Here is a 7,205-nt window from a genome sequence, read left to right on the forward strand (position 1 = left end):
CAGGTGATGACGTGGGGACGTGATGACGTAATATCACCATAGTTACAGACTCATTACAAACCCCACTCGCCAAAATTTAGGATATTTATCGTCTTTTTGTTATTTATTTGTCTTTAAAAAAAATTCTTTTATTTATCTTACTCACACTTGTGAACAGAGGACTCCGTTTTCCGCTATCTTTCTTGTTTCTTATTCCGCTTCAATCGCCTACGCAGCTCCAGTTGCATTATGGGATACATTAGCGGACCGCATTATATAACTAATGAAGTAACTTGTAATCTAACTTAGTTACTTTTAAAATCAAGTAATCCATAAAGTAACTAAGTTACTTTTTAAAGGAGTAATCAGTAATCAGATTACTTTTTCAAGGTAACTATGCCATCACTGCATGTAAGTCATAACAGTCACATGACGGGTACCATCCCAATATAAACCTGAGAGCATACCTTAAGTGCACTAATGCTAAACTAGCACTTTTTTTCTTAATAGAAATTTTTTTTTTAATCAACAATATTACATTAACATACATGACCTCGCACTAATTTTAACAATAGACAAAGTATGTTGAACAACAGCCAAGAAATAAAAATATAAACATAAAAGGAGAAACAAAGCCAGAGGAGTTACAATAATCTAAAATAAATCTTGTACCAATAGTATATCATATAAAATGAGTCAATAAAAGATAAATAAGTAAATAAATGAAAATCTCCTTAAAAATGCTATCCTTATATAACTTTAAAGTGTTTTAAAACCAGTTTACATAATTTCTTGTTTAACAAGGGGCTCAAAGAATTTATTGTTTGTAAATATATTTTCAAATCTGAATTTATATTCATTTTTTTTGCATTATTAACCTTATGAATATAATATTTAGCTAGAATTATTATTAAGTTAATTATATAAGACTTAATCAGCCGGAAAATAGGGTTATCAAATATATAAAAAATATATTTACTTTTAATTGGAATATCTTTACCAATTTTTTCCCCAAATCCCAGAACACATCTACCCAAAAGGAAAATGTATAGACACATTCAAAATATAAATGATTAATGTATTCACTAAAGCATTTACAGAAAATACACCTATCAGAAATGGTAATAAATCTACTCAATCTAGCATTGACTGGGTAGCATTTATGAAGTATTTTAAAAAGTACATCTTTAATTTTATTATTAATTACAAATTTATACAAAAGTCCAAATTAACTGCCATTTTTTATTATTTCCAGGAATATGAGAAATAGTTCTAAAACTAAAATTTTGGATGAGATGGTTCCTAATATATTTGTTATTAATTTTATTATCCATTATATTAATCCCTTCAATATAAATATTAATATCTAGGGACCTAAACTAGCACTTATGTTAACAACATTTCATAATGCAAAGAAGCCTTTAAGTATACAAATAAACTATCGTCTCAACTAAAGAACCATTGTTTTTAAGTGTGTGCGCAAATCAAGACATTAATCAAGTACAGTTATGTAAAATTTCAATAAATGTACTTTATTTGTACTTGTAAATAGAAACAGACAAAAACTAAACACTCTTTGTGCAAAATAAGCAGCATAAACAATACCAACATTTACCGCTACAACCACAACATGGTCGCTGTTCCACTCGCTCACAAACAACTTAGCTTATCAATGCTTTTAACAGATAATCATTTATCCAAACAACGATCCCAGGCATCCTTGTTGAGTTTGTCTCGGTTTGGTGTTTCGCGTCTGATTCTCCAGCTTTTACTACTTCGAAAGAATAACAAAGAGTAATGCAGTGACTGACTAAGGCATATGAGCAACTACTGAAAATCGACTCAGGATTCACATCATTCATTTTAATGTGTATTATAATATTGCTTATTTATATTTAAATGAAATAACTGATTGCAGTTTCATGTATGAAAATAATAACATGACAGTTTTGATAATAAACAGAAATTTCACCGAATGAAGCGTTGTCAGGAATGTTTGTGGTGTTTCTGCGCCATCATGTGGATCTGTGCTGAGGTAACTTGTCCAGTTGCTAGCTTGGGTTATTCCGGGGAGATTTACTATATAAAGAAGAGTAAATAAACATTAAACAATGTGGCTGCACCGCAGCTGCGTCTGTACAGGAGCTCAAATACTAAAGAAAATTAAAAATGTCCTGTGTTTACATACTTAAAAATCGCTGCCCATGCAGTAAGTCATCCGGGTACTTTTCTCATACTGCTTTAACAACAGTACAGAAAAGTGGAAATGTGTGATTCTATGGTTTCTACTTACCATAGAAACATGCTGAATGTAGCGGAGAAAATGTAAAACTTAAGTATCAATACTATCGATATTCGGATCGATTCGCCCACCCCTACTAATAAGGTTAGAACAGCCTTGTGGTGTCAATACCTAGCCTAGCCAACCAGTTCACAGCTGAGATAGTGATTAAAACCCAAATAACTCATAAACCATCACTATTATTATTAAATATATACAATAAAGACTTGTGCACAATGTGCAGTACATTAACTATACAAAAGTGACTTAATAACCAAGGTTTACAATACCGGTACTTGTTAGCTTAGTCGCTACTGTTAGCTGTTAAGCTAATTGCCATGCTTACTGTTTCTATAAGCATTCTGTATTTATAACTCATCATATTATTGTAATACATACATTTTACAAGTAGCTGCTCTCAGTAGGGTTGTAGATAAATTCAGATGTTTAAAGCGGTCAGATTTCTTGTTTCTGGGGCTTTACTTTCTCGTCACTACTAAGATAAAATGTTTCCATAATGGCGTATCACCACCAAGAGACTAACTCATACCACATAGTTGTGTTTGCTGGGTGAATAAAATGTACATTTCTAATAGTGACCGAATATGTGTCCTTATTAATTAAAAATTAAAAATAGATACAAATCTGTTTAGATTTATAAGCACAAACTAAAAGAAAAGAGCACTTATTCACCAAAACAAACACACGGCATGAGAGCAGACTGAACAGAGCCTCACTACGCATGCTCCGATTCACGAAACTGACCTGCGCATCAGGGTCGTTTCGTGAATTTGCGTAAAGTGCGCAAAGTACGTAAAGTGTGTTTATACTTTATGTACATATAATTTACACTATCATTTTCATAAATGTGCCCCTATTTCTGTATGTGCAAAGCCAAGTATTCAGAAAGTTACACTCTTCAGTCAGAAATGAAAAAAGAACAAGAAAAATATGAATTAGAACCAAGAGAAAGTTTCAGCAGGGAGATTGACAAATGCTTCTGTTAGCGTATATATCTTAAAAGTGACATCGAGGACACAAAACAAAATCGTGCACTAACATTAAATGTGGTTTGCATTATTGCTTTTTCCAACGATAATTAAACCTACATTTCATAATGCACAGAAGCCTTAAAACATGAAAATGAACCATCGTCTCGACTAAAGAACCATTGTTTTTAAGTGTGTGTGTAAATCAGGACAGTAATCAAGTACAGTTGTGTAAAATTTCAATAAATGTACTTTATTTGTACTTGTAAACAGACACAGACAAAAACTAAACACTCTTTGAGCAAAATAACCAGCATGAATGATACAAACAACTTTATTTAACAACAAATTTATCCAAATAACGCTCTCTGGCATCCTTGCTGAGTTTGTCTCGGTTTGGTTTCCTCTCATTTCGCGTCTGTTTCTCCAGCTTTTACTGCTTCGAAAGAATAAAATAAGTAATGCAGTAAAGTAAGAGTCTCTGCTGCTACTTTCACTGTATGGCTAACAACAACAAATACATCCTCCGTGGCGCATCTGTGACGTCACTGGCACACACGTGACAGACAAAGACCAATCAGCAACTAGTAATAATAAGTAGCGGTGTGCGATACTGCAGAAGTAAATACAGGGTCAGTATCACCCAGGTTTATTTACTTTTATGTAGTGGAGAGCAGTGTGTCATGATTTTTGAAGTAAATGTATCATCAGTGTGCTATGATGAATGATTTAGTTAATCATGTGCATGTTAAAACCTAGGACAGCCAAGAGGTTTTTGTTCAGAACTAATTATATAATAAGAAAACATAAATTGACCATTTCATTGCACTTTCCTAGCTTTTGTAAAATAAACAAAATACACAAAATTATTATGTCATTAATGTTTAAGTTATGTGTGTCAAATGATATATTTTTAAACAAAATCTAACAACCCCACTCAAGCTGTCTAATGTATATAAAACTTGGCCTGAACATTACAGTCCTTAGTGGATGTTAAATGGGAATAGTTACATTGTACTATTTGTTGATACAACATAATTTAATGTAATGGCAGATTACCAAAAAAAAAACATTATTTCTAACCATCATTAAAAAACAGGAGATACAACATCATGGAACAATGGGATAGTTTCAGTCAATACTTGTCTGGAGGACACAACCAAACCTTGTAAAGACACTGATAAAGGGACATAACAGTACTGACGATGGTGAACAACTGGCCAATATTTGTCAATGTGACTAGCAGATGCCTTGTTTATTTAGTTTTCTATCACTGTCATCAATGCCTATGTATACTGTTTTCAAAGACACAAATCAACCGTCCCTTCAATACCAATCACCTGTACTGATTACAGTACTTTTTACCTTAAGGCAAAATGACTTTATATGAGTTGAAGATCTGGGTTAGGTGGTTGATCCCGCTTCTTCTAGGTCTGTGGGCTTGTTTGAGACGAGTAAGAAACTCACACTAAGTCAGGAGTTGTCTTTTATCGCTCCTGAGAGGCAATCTCTCATTCGCTTTATTTTCTCAAGTAATATAATAAACAGTTACAAATAAAACACTGATTACAATAATTCTTGAAAATAAAACTTAAATCCTCCTCTGAGAATTCTACTCTATTACACACTCTATTTCTAAGAAATAGGCAAACAATATCTATGTCCCTATAAGCAATAAACTCAAGCAATGAACCTACAATGGTCAATAATTCTATGCTCTAGGCAATCAAAGAAATTAAAGACAAAATATACTCCTAAACATTCCTTTTTATAGCCTCATAGGCGGGATTAGCTTTGAGTAAATACATTGTGGTTTTGAAGCTAAAACATGTTCAGCAAATATATTTGAACATTTTCCACTCATTAATTATGCACCACAACATTGAGGTTTGGATTTTCTTACACCACTTCCTTTACCAGTCATATATACAATAACATTGTGGTTTGAATATTCTCACACCACTTCCTTTACCAGTCATTCATTCTCATCGTTGTTAACCCATGGGACAGATCATCTTCATAACATCCGTGTGAGTTAGCTCTGTGAGGGGGATTTATTCGAGGGGGATTTATTCGTACAATTTATTCGTTGTATGTTACATTTTCCCCAACAATACCTGTCCGGTTGTAAATGTACTTGTGTATTTGTTTGTCTGTTTTTATTTTCTTGCTTGCTTTTTGTTCGTTTTTCTTTTGTTGTTTTTCCTTCTTGTTTGCTGAACACCATATTCATGTCAAAAATCGAATCAAATTTAAATTCTAAAAAACAGGAGATACTGAGCCCATTTTGCAAAGACGTGGTTCATTTCTGCAAAAGTGACTTAAATTACAGAAATATGGAAATGTAGAAAGCAGTATGTTTTTTTTTTCTGTAAATATGGTTCATCATAATGTTCTCCTCTGCAGTGAGTAAGGCTGAGATCCATTTTATCCAGATGTTGCATTAAGATGGTAGAAGATCAATAAAGATGGAGAACATGCAAACTCCCCACAGAAAGGACCCAGACTGCTCCACCTGAGAATCAAACCCATGACCTTCTTGCTACGAGGCAACAGTGCTACCCACCGAGCAATACACTTTACACAAACGTATTTACAGCTTGAAAACAACGTTCTGTGGAGGTTCGGTTCTCCTTAATTCTTTGACTTCCAGTTTTATTTATAAATAAAATAAAACAAACACCAATCACAATACTTCATAACATTCATAACATTAACATAACGTTCATAACATTAACATTCATATCATTAACATAACGTTCATAACATTAACATTCATATCATTAACATTCATATCATTAACATAACATTCATAACATGAACATAAACATAACATTCATAACATTAACATTAACATAACATTCATAACATTAACATAACATTCATAACATTAACACAACATTCATAACATTAACATTCATAACATTAACATTTATAACATTAACATTTATAACATTGTCTCTGTTGTCCTATAGTGACACCCAGAGCGGTAGAGAGAACAGAGTGGCGACACTCCCATAGGGAACCGTTGGAAAGGGGGCGGGACATTTTTTCTGCGCAGCTTCCGGGTTGTGGAGCTCTGTATAGTTCCAAACATCCCATAGAGCCCCATTCATTTCCACTACTTATCAAACATTTTTAGCTGTTTGTTGCTTTGTTTTAAAAAAATTATGAATTTAATGTCATTAATATACTTAATACTGTTATTGTTTAGCATTTGCTCAGCACTAAATGTTACATGTTTATCTTAATTAATAGGTATAACCCAATTTAGCTTAGTCAGTTAAGCTTAATTAATGACACACGAGTCTTTTCACCTAAAATGAGTTGATTAATCAAGAGTCTTGTTACAGAAATGATCATAAAACATTAGAACCACAATAAATCATTATACTTTTACTTTCATACTTAAGTACATTTGAAGGTAAATTTAGTTTAGTACTTTAGTGGAGGTAAAGAGTATTTTTACTTTTACTACTACTTTTACTGGAGTAATATGTTACCTTGGATATCTCTACTTTAACTCAACTACATGGTTTGTGTACCTTGTCCACCACTTACATTAGACAAAATGAACTAGTGCATATATTCATAATGAATTCATTAATGTATTACATGTAGGAATCAATTATTAATCACTCATGAAATAAGAGATGAATGAATGCTTTTTCATGTACCTGCACTATAATGTTTTTGGTACGGTAATGTGTTTATCAATCTGTTCATTCAGTGCAGGTAAACCTTATGAATCCAGCACATGACTTAGTGTTTAGCCAAAATGATTATTATTATGAATCCTCAGGAAAGTGAAGGGAGATTAGTTTATGCAAAAAACAAAACATAAAAAACTTTAATGTCTATACTGTATATTGTCTCTACTACTTAATGATATCGCATTATGTAATGTATGCTAATATAATGTACTGTGTGTTAACAAGAACGACCTATTAACAAAT

General features: G+C 32.5%; 1 long non-coding RNA gene across 1 annotated transcript; it reads right to left on the reverse strand.

The window, feature by feature from the left end:
* Nucleotides 1-1,490: 1,490 nt before the first annotated feature.
* Nucleotides 1,491-2,957, reverse strand: LOC134317891 (uncharacterized). The gene is made up of 3 exons (XR_010013295.1): nt 2,660-2,957; nt 1,952-2,058; nt 1,491-1,750 (listed from the first exon to the last, which is right to left on the reverse strand). It is a non-coding gene; the product is annotated as an uncharacterized LOC134317891 (long non-coding RNA).
* Nucleotides 2,958-7,205: the final 4,248 nt, after the last annotated feature.

This window comes from Trichomycterus rosablanca, chromosome 7, assembly GCF_030014385.1.
Source record: "Trichomycterus rosablanca isolate fTriRos1 chromosome 7, fTriRos1.hap1, whole genome shotgun sequence".
Taxonomy (NCBI): domain Eukaryota; kingdom Metazoa; phylum Chordata; class Actinopteri; order Siluriformes; family Trichomycteridae; genus Trichomycterus; species Trichomycterus rosablanca.